Source organism: Ahaetulla prasina, chromosome 5, assembly GCF_028640845.1.
Source record: "Ahaetulla prasina isolate Xishuangbanna chromosome 5, ASM2864084v1, whole genome shotgun sequence".
Lineage (NCBI taxonomy): Eukaryota > Metazoa > Chordata > Lepidosauria > Squamata > Colubridae > Ahaetulla > Ahaetulla prasina.
The window spans coordinates 118,970,438-118,990,021 of NC_080543.1; positions in this window are offsets into that span (position 1 = coordinate 118,970,438).

Here is a 19,584-nt window from a genome sequence, read left to right on the forward strand (position 1 = left end):
GCCATATTTAAGAACTCCACAGGCCAGATACAGCCAGTGGGCCTTGATTTTGAAACCCCTGGTGTATTGGATCACTCCATGCCGCTATAGCAGGGGTCTCCAGCCTTGGCAACTTTAAGACTTGTGGATTTCAGCTCCCAGAATTCCTCAGCCAGCTTTGCTGGCTGAGGGATTCTGGGAGCTGAAGTCCACAAGTCTTAAAGTTGCCAAGGTTGGAGACCCCTGCACTATAGTATCCTCAGAAAAAAACTATCCAGGGTAAGAGCTTTTTCTTAAAATAATTATGAAGTGTTCAATTCATCCTACAACCAACAGATTTTTATCCCGTGTTAGTGTTGCTGGCTCAGACTTCCAAATATACACAGTGAAGCTGTGTTAACACTCTCTAATAGTGCTTTACCCATAATGGATGAGAGGGAGGTCACTGAACCCTTTAAGAAAAATGTGCTGTACAATTTTCCATCTTCTGTGAGATAAATGGAGACAAGGCAGCAGGTACATACACAGAAAAAGATGCCTTAGCCATATTTTTTTTAAAAATTCTGAACATAATATCTTATGCAAACAATGTGTAAATTCATGTAGTTGCTAGGGGCATCTGATACGAGTTTTCCATATATCGTCGGCTTCTATATCTGTCTTTCCCATTAAATTAGCACTCAACAAATGAGAAAGAGTGACTATCTCCTGGAAATATTACACAATTCATCAAATCTATTTGGGTTTTTGATTCTAAATGTCACCATAGGAGATGGGGGAAAAACCCCAAGGCTCTCAAATAAATGGAGTAATGCATATGAACGTCCAGTGAGAAACAATTTTTTCCCCCTCTCCAAGGTATTCAAGAAGGAAGGGCAATTAACTGACAGGCACAAATATGCTTAAAGGTCATAAAAAATAAAACTCCGATAAACATCATCCATTAAATGTAAACCTTCAGAAAGTCAGATAACTAAAACAAGCTAGTGAACTGGTTACAAGATGATGCTGTAAGTGAGATAATGATGGGATTTCAGCAAACAACCAAACAATAACAATAGTTCATTACAAAAACACAGCCTGAACTTCCTGAGAGAAGCGTAGAAACAAGATTTTAAATGGGGAACAGAATAAATGACATAAAAAGCCCAGTGAGACTTAAAACATCAAACAGCCTCATTTCACCATAAAGAATGGGGCTAAATTCCAAAGCATTTAATAATAAAGAAGAAATATGGCAAGCTACTTGCACTGACTAAAAGCTAATGTGAGCCAAGATGAAATGTATCATTAGTGTGATAAGAATGGGAAACAGCATCATTCTTGCACAGAGCAATTATAAGAGGAAAGTGACGTCAATGGTACTTTATACACAGATCCCAAACCTCTCAGGAAATATTTTCTCAAATTATATAACTGTGAATGTGTAGAAGTTTCTGTTCTAAATGTCAGTATATGTTTGTGAAGATGATATTTCAAACACAACTGTTTCCCATTGTAATAGAACATAGCCAAATTAAATTCCATCTAAGAACTATGTAATACTGAACTTCAGTTCCCATAAACCTGGTTCCCAAAGTCTTAAAGCGCTCCATGGCTTAGGACCCGGGTACTTATGAGACCGCCTGCTGTTACCTTATGCCTCCCACCGACCCATACGCTCTCACAGAGAGGGTCTTCTCAGGGTGCCATCGGCCAAACAATGTCGGCTGGCGGCCCCCAGGAGCAGGGCCTTCTCTGTCGGAGCTCCGACGCTCTGGAACAAACTTCCCCCTGGCCTACGTCAAGTGCCTGATCTTCAGACCTTTCGCCATGAGCTAAAAACATACTTATTTATTCAAGAGGGACTGGCTTAATAGTTTTATTAAATTTTAAATTGGGTTTTGATTGTTTTAGGGTTTTTAAATTTTCAAATTTTAATGTCGGCCTTTTTTTGTAATTTGCTCTGTTTTAAATTTTGGTTTTAATTGTATATATATTGAGTTTTTATCCTTGGCTGTACACCGCCCTGAGTCCTTCGGGAAAAGGGCGGTATAAAAATCTAATAAATAAATAAAATAAATAAATAAATAAACATTAGTGTCCTGCTTTAAAGCTGCATGTAAACAAACCTACTTTCCATATTGGAAAGGGCCCATATTGCACTGCAGAATTAATCACTGCCAGCGTGCACTACTCATACTCAAGAAGTGTAAAGAACAGTTGACATTAATAATTTCGGTCTTCCGGAATGCTTCTCTACCACGTACTTGAATACAGAGTCCATCTAGGTGAGCCAACAGAATATAATCTAATTAATTTTTAAAGTGCCACTTTGGGAGCATTTAAACTTTAAATGAGAACATAGAAGGAGAGCCAATGAAACGATGGAATTGTGCAGGCATCCCTTCGTTGTTAAATTCTTCTCAAGACATCTTATTTTTTTCCACCTCCTGAATGGGACTTTCTGATGATAGATAAAATAAATAAATGGAGGACATAATAAGCATTCATCCAGATTTGTTGAGACTAGACTAGACTAGACTAGACTAGACTAGACTAGACTAGACTAGACTAGACTAGACTAGAATAGAATAGAATAGAATAGAATAGAATAGAATAGAATAGAATAGCAAAGTTGGAAGGGACCTTGGAGGTCTTCTAGTCCAACCACCTGCTTAGGCAGAAAACCCTACACCACTTCAGACAAATGATTGTCCAACATCTACTTAAAAATTTCCAGTGTTGGAGCATTCACAACTTCCAGAGGCAGTTGTTCCACTGATTAATTGTTCTAACTGTCAGAAAAATTCTCCTTAGTTCTAAGTTGCTTCTCTCCTTGATTAGTTTCCACCTATTGCTTCTTATCTTACCCTCTGGTGCTTTGGAGAATAGTTTGACTCTATCTTCTTTGTGGCAGTCCCTGAGATATTGGAAGACTGCTATCATGTCTCCCCTAGTCCTTCTTTTCATTAAACTAGACATACCCAGTTCCTGCAACCGTTCTTCATATGTTTTAGCCTCCAGTCCCCTAATCATCTTTGTTGCTTTTCTCTGCATTCTTTCTAGAGTCTCAACATCTTTTTTCCATCATGGCGTCCAAAACTGGATGCAGTATTCCAAGTGTGGTCTTACCAAGGCAAAGTGGTATTAACACTTCACATGATCTTGATTCTATCCCTCTGTTTATGCAGCCCAGAACCGTGTTGCCTTTTTTGGCAGCTGCTGCACATTTTAAAGAGAGCTTCTAATAAATACAAGAGAAAGTTATTAAAGAATGAATAATTTGGGTGGTGCTCTTGTCTTTGATTCCCCACTTTGTATCTGTCATCATACCTTGCCCCTATCTATCCTTTTGAGCTTTTATTGATAAAGTTTTCAGTAATTTGCAATAGATAAGTAGCACCTATAGCGATAATAAATTATTTTTCTGCATAAAGTTATGCTGATGAAAGGAAAAGTAGAATTTGGTATAACAGATCAACAAATGCCTGTGATCAATTTTTCTTTTAATACTGCAGATATTCTTTCTGCACCATCCTGATGAATCTAAAGCTACGGTACAAATTAAAATAGATACTTCAGCTGTAAAACCTACAAGAAACTATATTTATTTGTTCATGGGTTTTTCTTCTTCCTAAGATTTGTACTTCACCTTTGCTGATCAACTGTCCTGTAGGTTTTGGACAGCTCCCTTCTAGGAGAATTAGAATTCTAGTAGGTTTTGGAAAAGCTCCCTTTTAGGAGAATTAGACTTCTTCCTTTCTAGTAGAAAGTGTGAAGATAGAATCAATAAAGAATTTTCCCCCCTTCTTAGAAAAGAAAAGCTGTTAAAACTAAAGCTAATCTCTTGATCACCTTGTTGCAGATTCTATGGCATGTTTTATTTGGAAGAGAAAGATTTACAGATTGCATTAAAAGATTTTATTAAAAGACTGCAAATCGCACAGAATGTAAAAGTTTTTCAGATTTTCATGATAGAAGTCAGCAAGACATGGAGCTGACATTTTTAATGTATCTGTTTATTTTCATAGGGATCAACTAGGGAGGGAGGGAGGGAGGAAAGACAGAAGGAAGGAAGGAAGGAAGGAAGGAAGGAAGGAAGGAAGGAAGGAAGTAGAGAGGGAAGGAAAGAATTGTTATGAAACTTGACATTAAACACAAGATTTCTTCAAAAGTCTTCACTCTGTAAATTACTGAGCCCTTCCTTTTGATTATAAAAGGCTTGAACTGAAATAAGATTCATCAAGTTATTGAAACATAGTAGGTTAATTTTGTGCTATGCATTATGCTAAACTTTGGTTTAAACAGGTCACTACAGTCTGAATTGTTGGACATTTGCTCAGTTGCAATGTAATTTACAGAAAGAGACATAATAAAAGTATTTCACTATTCTTCCCTATTAAAGCCACATTGGTGTACTTGAATGTTTCTCTGGAACATCTAGTTTTCTTCTGAATAATGCTATAAGTGGTAAGGAAAAGATCACTCCAAATTAAGCTTCAAACTTAAAATAAGTTTTAAAAACATTCAAGGAAAGAAGACTTCCATTTCACTTCATCCTTCTACTGATCAATATGGTTTCCCTGATATATATATATATATATTAAACATTGCCTGCAGGTGAAAAAAAGAAGCAGGAATCCTTCCTTCCTTCCTTTGTTTCCATTATGTATTTTAGTATATGGCCTATGGCAAAGGGATGAAAATAAAGGATGATCATGTTGGAAGGATAGTTAAGATATTGGGTGGGTGGTATAGAGCTTACTTTTCAATTTGCAGTATATTAGCTGAGCAGTGATTGGCTGAGATTTCTCTGTGTTGTTGTTTCCGGTTATTCTGGAAGGACACCTTCTGATTGGCTCTCAGCCAGGGTAATTGCTGGTGACCTGCAGTATAAAAGTGCTTGTGATGTCTATATAAGTAAAATGGGGAGGAATTGCTCATTTGGGTCCTGCTTTATTTTAGTAGTGAAATTAAAGGACTTGGATCAGGAGTGAAATCCAGCAGGTTCTGACAGGTTCTGACAGGTTCTGACAGGTTCTGGAGAACCGGTAGTGGAAATTTTGAGCAGTTCGGAAAACTGGCAAATATCAACTCTGGCTGGCCACAGAGTGGGGTGGGAATGGAGATTTTGCCGTATCCCTCCCCTGGAGGGGGTGGGAATGGAGGTTCTGCAATATCCTTCCCCCAGGAGTGGGGAGGGAATGGGAATTTTGCAGTATCCTTCCCCCAGGAGTGGGGGTGGGTGCGGATTTTGCAGTATCCTTCCCCTGGACTGGGGTGGGAATAGAGATTTTGCAGTATCCTTCCCCCCCAGGAGTGGGGAGGGAATGAGGATTTTGCAGTATCCTTCCTCTGCCATGCCTACCGAGCCACACCAATCCCACCAAGCCACGCCCACAGAACCAGTAGTAAAAAAAAATGGATTTCACCACTGAATTGAATACCTGGAAGTGCTCCTAACTAAATTAGAAGATTACCTCTCCTATGCAAGCGGGAAAATGTTGTTTAAAAAAATAATGCTTGTGACTACGCAGGACAACAATAAAGCTGTTAAGCACAAAGAAATCCTGAACAAATGTTCTTACTGAGTATGTTGTTTCTCACTGGCAGTTTTTCATTGTTTTGCAAATATATGTAAATGTTCTTTTTCTTTTAAAGCAAATCACAATTGTATATTGTTGACTATAACGTGCTAGGAATTTATTTGGCATATACAATTGTCTGCCAGTAAAAGGTATTTCTAAATTCTTTTTTTTTAATTCAGCTGTTTATTTTTCCATTGGCCAGCCCATGATTTGCCGCACTTTATATCCTCCATCTCAGACAGCCTTGACAAACCCTGCAATTTCCCCTAATTTCCTTTAATTCACATTGTGGACTCATTCAGCTTGGCACTTACATTATTAACTTAAAAGGGTGACAGCATAAAGTTGCAGAGAGGAACCTTTTTCCTCTTTTAAGCTGATTGAATAGGACAGTTTGTTAGCATTTCTAAGTTGAATGTCCAAAATTTAGGCACTATTAACATTGGTATGTTGTCAATAACCACATGCTTGAAATGAGGAAATGGCGGAGGGAGGGAGGGAGATAGAGAGAGGGAGAATTAAGCATGTCTACTTTAATGAAAAGGGATGTGGTGGCTCAGTAGCTAAGACACTGAGCTTGTTGATCGAAAGGTTGGCAGTTCAACGGTTTGAACCCCTAGTGCCACATAACAAGGTGAGCTCCCGTTACCTGTCCCAGCTTCTGCCAACCTAGCAGTTCGAAAGCACATGAAAAATGCAAGTAGAAAAATAGGGACCACTTTGGTGGGAAGGTATCAGCGTTCCGTGAGCCTTTGGTGTTTTAGTCATGCCGGCCACATGACCACAGAGACGTCTTCGGACAGTGCTTTGAAACGGAGATGAGCACCACCCCCTAGAGTCGGGAAAGACTAGCACATATGTGCGAAGGGAACCTTTACCTTTACTTTAATGAAAAGAAGGACTAGGGGTGATGTTCCAATAATTATGGGGCTGCTACAAGAGAGGGGTCAACATATTAGCCAAAGCACCTGAAGGCACACCAATAAGCAATGGATGGAACTAATCAAGAAGAGAGCCAACCTAGAAATAAGACGAACTTTCCTGACATTTAGAAAAATTAATTGGCAGAATGGCTTGCCTTCAGAAGTTGTGGCTGCTCCATCGTTGGAAGTTTTTAAGAAAAGATTGGACAGCCATTTCCCTAAAATGGTATAGGATCTTCTATTTCAGCAGAGATAAAAAACCTCTCTCAACTCTCTCCCCTCCCCTCCCCTCCCCTCTCCTCTCCAAAAGCATTTGAACTATATCTATGAAAAAGCCATTAATCAGCAAACTATCCCCCAGTATTTTTTGCTTAGGATGATAAACCTCATCTAGATATAAGTCTGTAGAGATTCTCAGCCATCCAGATCATGGTTGTCCCAAAGATGCTTTTTTCAGGAGGTAACTGGACTTTCTTGCTTTTTCTTTGAAGACGTTTTGCTTCTCATCCAAGAAGCATCCAGGTCTGACTGGATGGTGGGGCCTAGAAGACTTTATATTCCTTGCAGACAGCTGCATCCTTTTTGAGGATTGTTGAAGCACTTGGAAGTTTATCTGTGTCCTCCTGAGTAGTGCTAATGGTTCCTGTAGTCTGCAATTTTTCTGGAAATCCATTCCCCCTCCCACACCACTTGAAGGACATTCATCCCAAATTGCATAGCTAAAAGTCTGTACAGATTCTCAGTCATCCAGATCATGGTTGTCCCAAAGGTGCTTTTTCAGGGGGCAATTGGACTTTCTTCCTTTTTCTTCTCATCCAAGAAACTTCTTCAGCTCCAGAGCTGAAGATGCAAATGACCAGCTGTCTGCAGTTCCAGGACTGACACTGCAAGGAATATAAATCCTTCCGTTCCCCATCATCCAGTCAGAACTGAAGAAGCGTCTTGGATGAGAAACGAAACATCTCCAAAGAAGAAGCAAGGAAATCCAGCTGCCTCCTGAAGAAGCACCTTTGGGACTCCTCTAGATATATTAACTCTTTAACTTTTTTGAATGCCAATATTGATTGGATTTCAGATATTAAGACAGAAATCCTTTATACCTTTCCTGATATTATACCATAATAATTCCAGTGGATCTTTCCTTTTGCTTCTGATTCCCTTGTTACTCTTGAGGGGCTTATTTAGACACTTGTCTGCACAGGATTTACTGTGGGTGAGTAGTCAAATCTGACCTAAGAAATCAATTAAAACTGAGAAGTTGCACAAACATCCCTAGAAATAGTGCAGCGATTGCTTTATTGCTTTATTCAGTTTGCTTATCTAACTTTCAATGTCTTTCTTTCCCAATTTTCTCCTTGTCCTGTGTTTCTCTTCTTCTCATCTCTTCTCCTGCCAAGGTGTATCAATCTTGCCTTCTTTTCAGGAGTATCTGCAGAAAGAAAGTCCAAATTCAAGATGGTAGTTTTATCCACAGGATTGAAGATCGTGGTTACACGTGCAACACATAAAGAAAGTCATGTGGTTGTAGTTTTTGTTGCTGTTGTTCCTTTCCCTCATAGATAACCTGTCTCTGGACATTTTGCTCTACAAACACGTTTGTGGGTCTGGCTGTCTCTGTGTTAACATATGAGCTCACCAGAAATTTGGGCTAGGAATTGCGGGGTTGTAGTTCACTAAAAGTGATCCAGCCAAGGATTATCAGACATGTCAGTATTAGCAGTGGCATGTAGGGTTATCTAACCCCCATAGCACTTTAGGGCACATTCTGGATGGTTTACAATGTAGAAACATTATTTGCATATTTCCCCTAACAATCTGGTTCCTCATTTTAAAGGATGGAAGGTTAAGTCAATCTGGAGCCCCATCAGGATCAAACTTCAAGCTGTGGGCAGAGTTTGCCTGCAATACTGCACATAAACCACTGTGCTACCAGGGCTCAGAGGAATGCTGTAGTAATGATCAAACAACAATGCAATCAGAAAAATCTTGACATGATTGGAGGCCCCTGAAAATTGAATTTATATCCCTCCCTTCTCCGAAGACTCAGGGCGGCTTACACTGTGTTAAGCAATATTCTTCATCCATTTGTGTATTATATACAAAGTCAACTTTTATTGCCCCCAACAATCTGGGTCCTCATTTTACCTACTTTATAAAGGATAGAAGGCTGAGTCAACCTATTTCATCTGGTCTGATACAGAACCGTACAGAACCATTATTTCAGAAATACCGTATAAATAAGGTGAACTGCACAAAAGAAAGATTCATATCCCATTAACAATTTTTTTTAAAAAAACAAACAAACCCTGATACCTAATTTATTTATTCATTTTTCCACAAGAGGCCCTTTGAAATGTTGTCTGGAACCAATCCTTGAACAAGCAAATGTAAAGGTGGAGATAAAAGAAATGAGACCTTAAAAATGATTTATTGAGGCCATACTGTACGGTACAGCAACAGCCAAACTTGAAATATGAAAGTGTGCCATTTGTGGGTGTGGGTGTATATGTGTGTCTGCAGTATGCATTTTTAAATAATTATTATAGCACGTGAATACTAAGAGCATAAAAATTGCAAGCCGAACTTTATACGTGCATAAATATGCAAGTAAAATACTCAAATTACGTAAAGTACTATGTTCACCAAATCTGCTTTAAAGGAAGAAGCATTCATCTACATAATAAAGAAAAAAAAATTAAAGATGACTTTGTACTGCAGATAGCTGAGAAAAAATATTTTTGTAGCTGCTTTGTAAAATATTCATTAATCTCTTATTCACATGCTTGGGAACAAAGGAAAATTCATTGCAAGGATTTTTTTTTAAAAAAAAAAAGATTTGCTTTAAAATGTTTAATCCCTTGTTCTCTGAGAAATTCTAAAACATTTATCGAGTTTATTAATTTATACTCATACGTTCTGTCTTGACATTTTTGACACAGGTTTTAATTTGAAGACTGCTAATAAAGCAAAAAGAGGCAAGGCACATTTTTCAAGATAAACCATAAAGCATATCAAAATAAAACTTCCTGCAACATTATTTCCTTTTCCCCCCCATCATTTTGCTTCTTTGTCTTTTAATGATTTTAGAAAGAGAATTTTTTTTATTTTTCATCCACATTAAATCGATACATTTTGATTAAGGAGAAGAAAAACCGTAGCTTCTTTTATTCTTTCATTTTGTATTTTTTTTTAAAAAAAAGAAAGTTCTCTACTTTTTAATTTTTTTTTCTTATCACAAGACATAGCTAACGAATGAATCTTCTCTCCTTGGTTATGTTTGAAAAGAATGCAATGTGTTGGAATCCCAAATGAAAGGGGATCATATTTATTGCAAAACCTAGCTGTGCACCAGTAGGTCAACTGTGTGCAAATTCCATAAATCACGCCAATGTAATTCACACCTCCAATCACTTTCCCTGAATTACGGTGCCTTCGATACCTTCTAGGCCTGCCTGCACAAATTAGATGCCGGCAATCAAGATGCCTCCACTCTAGCAGTTGCAACATGCTCTTTTGACCTCACATCGCTTCCACCCAGTACTCAGTCAACAACTCTTCTCTCATTATCTCCTTATTTAGACAAGAGGTCTCATTCTATGATCACATATTTCTCCCTTGTGAAACCTTTAATCTTAGAGGCATACCAGGATTTAAGCAGATGCTCCATCTTTTATTTTATTTTTTTGCTGAGCTGATAAATTTGTTGCACAAGATTAATTTAAGAAAGGGTTCCACCCTCACCATAAGGGATAGGTGCAGTGATTTCTTTTTAAATTACAGAATTTTAAAAAATGATGTTCTCGTATCTGCTCAAAAAAAACCGAACTCATTTTGACACATAATAGTCTTTATTTATCTCATGCTTATTTGTTGATTAGTTTCATGTCAAATAAATCATTGAAATGTTATCCTTCAGCTAATTTGGGTTTCAGGGCTTTATTATGCTTCAGTTTATTTCAAAGGAAAAAGAAATCAGTAATTGAACGTTAAAAACTAAGCAAAGCTAAAAATAAGAGCCAATTCCATTTTTGAGAGAAATAACCTTTTTTTTTCCCTTGCCTTTGTGCCATAAGATAAGATTGGTAATGAATCTTGATCGCTGCAAGTATATTCTTATTGTCTGCCTGAGTTCATTACTCAGTAACTATTGGATGCAGCCAGTTCCATAGGATGAACCAGTCAAATAATTCATGACCTGTACAGTGGAAAAGGAGCATTGCCAACAAATAGAATAGAATAGAATAGAATAGAATAGAATAGAATAGAATAGAATAGAATAGAATAGAATAGAATAGAATAGAATAGAATAGAATATGTTTGAAGCGGTTGACATTAAGCTTGAATCTACTACTCAAAATCCCAAAATCTTCAACCAAAAACTGTCTACTATTGACCTCACCCCATTCCTAACAGGACTATAAGGGGCGTGCATAAGAGCACAAAAGTGCCTACCGTTCCTGTCCTATTGTTCCCTTCATTATATCAAATTAATATAGCTGATGCCTATTTTTTTACTTATATATATATATATATTTTCTTCGAGATATGTTGTTTTATTTATGACAATGTTTGTGTATACTGTTGTGACAAAATGAAATTAAAAAAAAAAAGAATAGAATAGAATTTTATTGGCCAAGTGTGATTGGACACACAAGGAAATTGTCTTGGTGCATACACTCTCAGTGTACATAAAAGAAAAGATATGTTTGTCAAGAATCATAAGGTTCAACACTTAATGATAGTCATAGGGTACAAATAAGCAATCACACCATATTAGGAAACAGTCAATATAAATCGTAAGGATACTAGCAACAAGGTTACAGTCATACAGTCATTTTTTTGTTTTGTTTACATTTATACCCCGCCCTTCTCTGAAGACTCAGGGCGGCTTACAGTGTATAAGGCAATAGTCTCATTCTATTTGTATATTTTTTTACAAAGTCAACTTATTGCCCCCCCAACAATCTGGGTCCTCATTTTACCTACCTTATAAAGGGTGGAAGGCTGAGTCAACCTTGGGCCGGGCTCGAACCTGCAGTAATTGCAGGCTCTGTGTTCTAATAACAGGCTTCTCTACTGCCTGAGCTATCCCGGTGTGGGAGGAGATGGGTGATAGGAACAATGACAACATTATTAGTAGTGCAGACTCAGTAAATAGTTTGACAGTGTTGAGGGAATTACTGTCATGAAATCTCCAAATGACCATAATAATGAGATAACAGAAATCATGCCTAGAGTCTAGACCACCACATTACTGTTCATGTGAAAATACCAGTTCCAAAGGGTCTATGATAATTCACCATGGCCAACTTGCCACAGCCAACTTGCCATGGCCAACTTCCTGCAGGACAACTTGCCGTGGCCAACTCGCCATGGGACAACTCACTGAGGGATAAGAGTTACACTAATACCAAAGAAATTGGTGGAATTTCTAGAAAGGCTCTGGAGCCTGGGGAGAGCGAAAAACGGGCCTCCCCGCCCCCGAGACCCTTCAGAGGTTGAAAACAACCTGTTTCCTGACTTCTGGTGGGCCTGAAAGGCCTGAAAATCAGATGGCCAATGCGCACATATGCACCTGCTCTGCCTCTGGTGGCTCAGACTGGCTCAGTCTGTTATTAACAGCAGCTGCTTGCAATTACTGCAGGTTCAAGTCCCACCAGGCCCAAGGTTGACTCAGCCTTCCATCCTTTATAAGGTAGGTAAAATGAGGACCCAGATTGTTGGGGGCAATAAGTTGACTTTGTAAATAATATACAAATGGATGAAGACTATTGCTTGACATAGTGTAAGCCGCCCTGAGTCTTTGGAGAATGGTGGGATATAAATGCAAAAAAAAAAATACTAGGGCAACGCTCACGTGCCCTCCGATATGGCTCCATGTGCCACCTGTGGCACGCGTGCCATAGGTTCTCCATCATGGATATAGTGCAACAAACAAATATATAAATCCTTAAATTTAATGATGATGTGGCTACATGAACTTTTTATGGATGCTCCATGCACCAGACTTTGAATTTTGCTTTGTACCTTCAGTTACTTCAATACAATTTTCTCATGTTTAAATGTTCAAACAAAATGCCTATTTTGATTGGCAGGAACATTTCTGCAAAGGGAAATCTTTATGATTTGTTTCTAATTTACTGTTGCTGCGTGCCTAAAACATTTACTTAAACTTTTATTTCTTCAAAGGAATGAGACCTGAGCCATCTATGGTCTCAAGAACAAAGGAAGAAAAACACTGGCTGCACAAAAGGCAAACTTTTCCCTTTAATCTTTCATACATCATTCTTAAAGGCACTTATTAAAAACTACCTCTGTAAAAACAAGCAGAGGGAAGGAAAGAGACACACATCGTGTTGAAGCCTTATTAAAAGACCTGAACTGTCTCCTGTAATAGATAGGGAATTGCACAGGAACTAATATTAATTTATAATTTTCTTGGGTTCAGAAACATTTTGTAAACACCCCCCTCTATATTCCCCTGCAAGGACAGTTTGAATACCACCTGAAAAGTAACAGAAAGAAAGAAGGAATCTGAGTTAACAAGTAAAAAGTATACCGAGTTGAAGACTGTTTTACTTAGAGATACTTTTTAAAGTAGGAATGAGCATTTACGTATAAAGAAAAAGGGGACCCAGGGAAAACAAAAATAAAAGAGACAGGATAGGCTTCAGCAGCTTGAAGTATTTGAAGTTCTTTCAAAAACTGATTTTTTTAAAAAAAAATTAGTTGCATTGCAAAAGAGGAGCGTGGAAAAAGAAAAGACATTGAGTACTTTAAATGTGGAGTTGGGACAGTTCAGACAATCTTTTCTTCCTCCTATTATTTACTGGCTTGCTTTGCTATTCTTTACAATAATAATACGTATAGAAAAAAATAATAATTGATGCTCATTTTTGGCTGAAATGAAAAATGCCACATGGGTGTGTAATGCCTACATGGTGTTTTTTTTCCTGTCCAAGTAGCATAAAATTTTCTGGCCTTCTGTTTTCATTCAAGGCAACAGACCTGCCAGATTTCCAAAGAAAATTGGGAAATCAGTGATGTAGAGCAATAAAAAGCCACAATTTAAAACCCAAAGACATCCACCTCTCCTTCCCACAGCAAAGATGATGAAATACAGCTTGATAATAGAGATTTGATATAGGCATTAACACAAAAAGAAATCTACAAATACTTGGGAGCTTTGGAAGCTTTCAATTTATTGCAGCATGTACTCAAAAAAATACTTCGACCAAATGTATTAAACAAGTTGAACATTTTTTTAAAAAAAGTTTTTTTATCAAATATACAGTTAAAAACATTGGACATAGTGCGACTTTTCTGGTTCGAACATTTCCATCAAGTTTTACCTTACAACAAATACAATTCGTATTCGATCTATAAATATGTGCAGTCTATCAAAATTCAGACACATAAATCTCTTCATCTGTGAAAATCATTTTCAATATCAATTCAATTCCTACCTATCACATAATACTAACCTAATAATTTTCCAACTCTTGACTTATCAATATTTCTTTTTTCCCAACATTCCTCCTCCTCTCCAACCATTGATACATTTCATTCCAGATTTCATGATATTCCGTTTTACCCTTGTCTTTGAGTTCTAGAGTCAGCCTGTCCACTTTTGTGCAAGTCAGTATCTTATTTATTATCTCTTCTTCGGGAGTGTGTGTGTGAGTGTGTGTGTCTTTACTTTTCCAATTTTGCATGAAGACCAGTCTCGCTGCCATTAGTATATGCAACATAAAATCTATTGAAGTTGAACAATTTTTTGAAATCAGAGCTAAATGGTGGAAGTGTAATCAAAATAATCAATATGGGGACAGTCCCTGTTATATGACATACAAAAGAAATATTTGACTGGACCCAGATGGAGCTTGATAACTAGGTTAGAAAAACAAAAAAACTAATTATAATATATCATGCTCTACTGTACACTCAAAAAGTGATACTGATTGGTTGTATTATCCATGAACCAAACAGGCAGAAGACTCCTACAGGGGGAAAAAACTGCTGATGAATGGCTTGAGAATAGAATAGAATAGAATAGAATAGAATAGAATAGAATAGAATAGAATAGAATAGAATAGAATAGAATAGAATAGAATAGAATTTTTATTGGCCAAGTGTGATTGGACACACAAGGAATTTGTCTTGGTGCATATGCTCTCAGTGTACATAAAAGAAAAGATACGTTCATCAAGGTACATTTACAACACAATTGATGGTCAATATATCAATATAAATCATAAGGATTGCCAGCAACAAGTTATAGTCATACAGTCATAAATGAAAAGAGATTGGTGATGGGAACTATGAGAAGATTAATAGTAGTGCAGATTCAGTAAATAGTTTGACAGTGTTGATGGAATTATTTGTTTAGCAGAGTGATGGCCTTCGGGAAAAAACTGTTCTTGTGTCTAGTTGTTCTGGTGTGCAGTGCTCTATAGCGTTGTTTTGAGGGTAGTAGTTGAAACAGTTTATGTCCAGGATAATCTTTATGTCCAGGATAATCACTTTTTGAGTGATTATATTAAGAAAAATAAAGAATTGCAGCAAGGCAAGAAGTCAATTAAGGAAAGCTTTCGAAAACAACAAAGGTGAAGGCCAAGTATAGAAAAGAAACAATCTAAAATCAATTTGTTAATTGGAAGAACAAGACAATGGACAATCCATCCTTGAAAAATATAGAAGAAAATGCCAATAAAAACACTACATGGAGCTTGTTAAAGAAAGAAACTGAAGGGTTTGTTTTACTGGCTCAACAAGCTTTTCTGACTAATTTCAATTTTTCCAGCTGTGATGCTGGAGAAGGTTTCTGCATATCCCTTGGACAGCAAAGGTGACTAAGAACCAAATATTGGAGTGCATAACACCAGGCATGTCACTAGAAGGCAAAAAAAAAAATATCTCAAAAATTGTGTCTCGCTTACTTTGGCCATGTCATGTGGAAGAATTTACTGGAGAAAGAAAGCCATTATGTTTGGAAAAGTTAGTGGTAAAAGGAAACAAGGACGGTAGGCACGCTGGTGCTCTTATGCATGCCCCTTACAGACCTCTTAGAAATGGGGCGAGGTCAACAATAGACAGTCTTAAAATTTTGGTGGTTTTGGGATGAGACCACAGAGTCTGGTAGTGCATTCCAGATATTAACAACTCTGTTACTAAAGTCATATTTTCTGCAATCGAGTTTGGAGCGGTTCACTTTAAGTTTGTATCTATTGTGTGCTCATGTATTGTGGTTGAAGCTGAAGTAGACATTTACAGGTAGGACATTGTAGCAGATGATTTTGTGAGCTATGCTCAGGTCATACCGAAGGCAGTGTAGTTCTAAATTTTCTAAACCCAGAATTTCAAATCTGGTAGCATAAGGTATTTTGTTGTGAGCAGAGGAGTGGAGGACTCTTCTCGTGAAATATCTCTGGATGTATTCAATTGTATTAATGTCCAATATGCAGTGTGGATTCCAGACAGATGAGCTATATTCAAGAATTGGTCTAGCAAATGTTTTGTACGCTCTGGTTAGTAGTGTAATATTACCGGAGAAGAAGTTACACAGAGTTACGGGAGTGAAAATGACGAATGGAATTTTAAACAGTCTGTGCAACTAAGAAGATAAGAAATGTTATGTGTGGATTTTAATGAAGTGAACTGAGCTCTCCTATACTTAAAGGGGAGAAGAGAAGTTTCTAGACTTATATTTTGTGAATTTTAAAACTGAAATGGCTACTAAACCACCTAAGACTGGGGGCAGAAGGGGTTCTGAACCAGCTTTAGAAGATCTGATTAAAGAGCAAGGGAAAGTGTCTGAAGAAAGGTTTAAGGAGATTATGGATAATAATGAGAAAATAAGAGAAGAAATAAAAGAGAATAATAAAAAAATAAGAGAAGATATCTTAATGGCTTTTCAAGGTTTGGCAAAAAGACTGGAGGTGGTGGAGGAGGAGGTGCAAGAAATTGTTCAGTCAAATCAACAAATAGAAAATAGAATGGGGGGAATGCAAATCAAATTGGATAAAAATGAAGATCAAGTGGTGGTGATGCAGTATAGAATGATGGAAGGAGCTCTGAGAATTAGAGGTTTGAATGAAGACAAAGGGGAAGATTTAAAAAAAATTTTATCAGAAGCTCTGGCTGAATTTATTGAACTTGATCCACAAGAGGTTGCTTATCAAATTGACAAAATTTATAGAGTTAATTCTTGGATTGCTAGGCAAAAGAAACTTCCTAGAGACATCGTGGTTTATTTTTTGAAAAGAACAGTGAGGAATCAAATTTTGCAAGTTGCTTTTCAGAAAAACTTGAAAATAGGGGAACAGGAGTTGAAGGTTTTGAAAGAGATCCCTCCCAAGATGTTAAGGGATAGAAAAGACTTTACATTTTTTACACAAGAACTTAAGAAATACCAGATTCAATTTAGATGGGAGGTTCCAGTTGGCTTGACAGTGTATTATCAGGGAAGAAGATATCGTATTGACACAGTGCTTAAGGCCAAAGATTTTCTTTCTACAGTGCTGAAATTTGAAATAGAAATAATAGAAAAAAGAATTCAAGAGACTCAAATGGGTGTGGAAGCTGAGGTGATTCCAGTGATGTTACCATCAGAGGAACAACCACAAGAACAAAGACTGACGAGGGGAGCCCTTAAGCGTAAAGAAAAGGAGCAACAAACTCAAAGTAAAGTTCAGGACTCTGCTACAGAAGCGGTGGAGGAGCACGGCCAAGATACGGGAGGGCGATCTTCAGTTGATTGCCCAAAGGCTTCAGCAGCCCAGTAATGGCAAATAAAATCTTGACTTGGAATGTCAATGGTTTGAACTCAGCTCAGAAGAGAAGAAAAATATTTCATTATTTGAAACAATTAAAATGATGTTATTTGCTTACAAGAAAGCATATTAAATTATCAGATCAAAAGTACCTAATAAACTCAAAGTTAGGTAAACATTTTGTTGCTTCAGCTTTGGAGAAAAAACATGGCATAGTGGTTTATTTGAGAAAAGATATACCAGCCAAGTTAATAGAGGCAGATATTTATGGAAGATATATTGCTATTGAACTTACAATAGAAACAAAAAGGACTCTCTTGCTTGGTATATATGCACCCAACCAGCAACAAGAAAAATTTTATAGAATGTTATATGATAAGTTGATCCTATGGGATTATAAATCGTGTATTATATTGGGCGATTGGAATGGAGTAATAGATCCCCGAAAGGACAAGAGAACTTCTTCCAAGAAGATACCTGCACATGCAAAGCTGCCTAAATCCTTTTTTGATATGATAGAAGATTTTGAGTTAAGAGATGTATGGAGACTGCGGAATCTGGAGGAAAGAGACTATACTTTTTTCTCTGATAGGCATCAATCCTTCTCACGTATTGATTTTATTTTAATTTCTAATGATTTGCTTTTTAGGGTGAAGAAAACTAAGATATTTCCAAGATGTTTGTCTGATCATAGTCCTGTTTGGATGGAATTGCAATATGGAAAAGAGGGTAGAAGAACTTGGAGATTAAATGAAAATTTGTTTAGATATCAGGATAATGTAAATCAATGTAAAAAGCAGATGAAAGAATTTTTTGATTATAATTTGAATAATGAAACATCGATAGAAATGGTTTGGGACTGCAGTAAAGCTTTTATGAGAGGTGTATTAATATATCTTAATAATAGACAGAGAAATAAGCAACAAAGACAGCGTAGGTATTTAGAAGAGGAAATCTATAAGAAACAACAATTATTAATACATAACCCACATGATCAAAAACTTAAAGATGCAATAAAGTTACTACAGAATCAATTTAATATGATAATGGCTGATCAGGTGGCAACAAATATACAATATGCCAAACATAATACTTTTGTAACGCAAATAGACCTGGTAGGTGGTTAGCATACACTTTAAGGAAAAGACAAAAACAACGTACTATAGAAAAATAGAATACAAAGGTAAAGAGATATCAACAGGATAAAATTAAAAAAGCTTTTTTAGAATATTATACAAATTTATATCTTAAAGATAATATATTGAATAGGGATATTGATAAGTATGTGAAGGAATATAAGGTGAAAAATTTAACGTTAGAACAAACGGATGAACTGAATCGGCCTATAACCTCGGAAGAAATTATTTTGGTAATTAAACAATTAAAATGGGGAAAACTCCTGGTGCGGATGGGCTTACAGTTAGTTATTATAGGAATTTACAGGATGAGATGTTAGGTCCACTTAAGGAATTATTTAATCAGATACAACTAGGAGAATTCCCCTCATGGAGAACCTCTTTTATTTCATTGATACCAAAAGAGGAACAGGATTGTTCTAAAACTGGGAATTATAGGCCAATCTCACTTTTAAATAATGATTATAAGATTTTTGTTAAAATAATAGCTAATAGATTAATGTTGATTCTGCAGCGAAGAATTCATAATGATCAATCTGGATTTATAAAAGGGAGACAGATGAGGAATAATGTTAGGCAGATTATTAATTTACTGGAGTACTTAGAAAAGAAAAATTTTATTCCAGCAGCATTTATTTTTCTCGATGCAGAGAAAGCTTTTGATCGATTGCATTGGGATTTTTTATTTAAATTAATAGAAAAGATGCAATTTGGAGATGGTTTTTTAAGAATAATTAGGGCAATTTATGGAGAGCAAACAGCACAGATTATAATCAATGGTAGCTTAACAGAACCTTTTAAGATTGCGAAAGGAACAAGACAGGGATGTCCTTTATCACCATTATTGTTTATTTTAACTCTAGAACCATTATTGGATAAAATACGAGAAGTAAAGGAGATAGAGGAATTAGAGTTAGACAGTATGAATATAAGTTAAGAGCTTTTGCAGATGATTTGGTGATTACTTTAACAAACCCTATAAATTCTAGTAAATCTTTGTTGGAAATAATTGATCAATATGGGAATGTCTCAGGGTTTAAGGTAAATCAGAAAAGACAAAAGTGATAATAAAAATATGGCCAGACAACAGAAAGAAAAACTAGAGGAAGTAACAGGATTTGAAATTGTAAAGAAGGTTAAGTATTTAGGGTTTATATTACGTCATCAAATGTGAAATTGTATAAGAATAACTATGAGGTTTTAT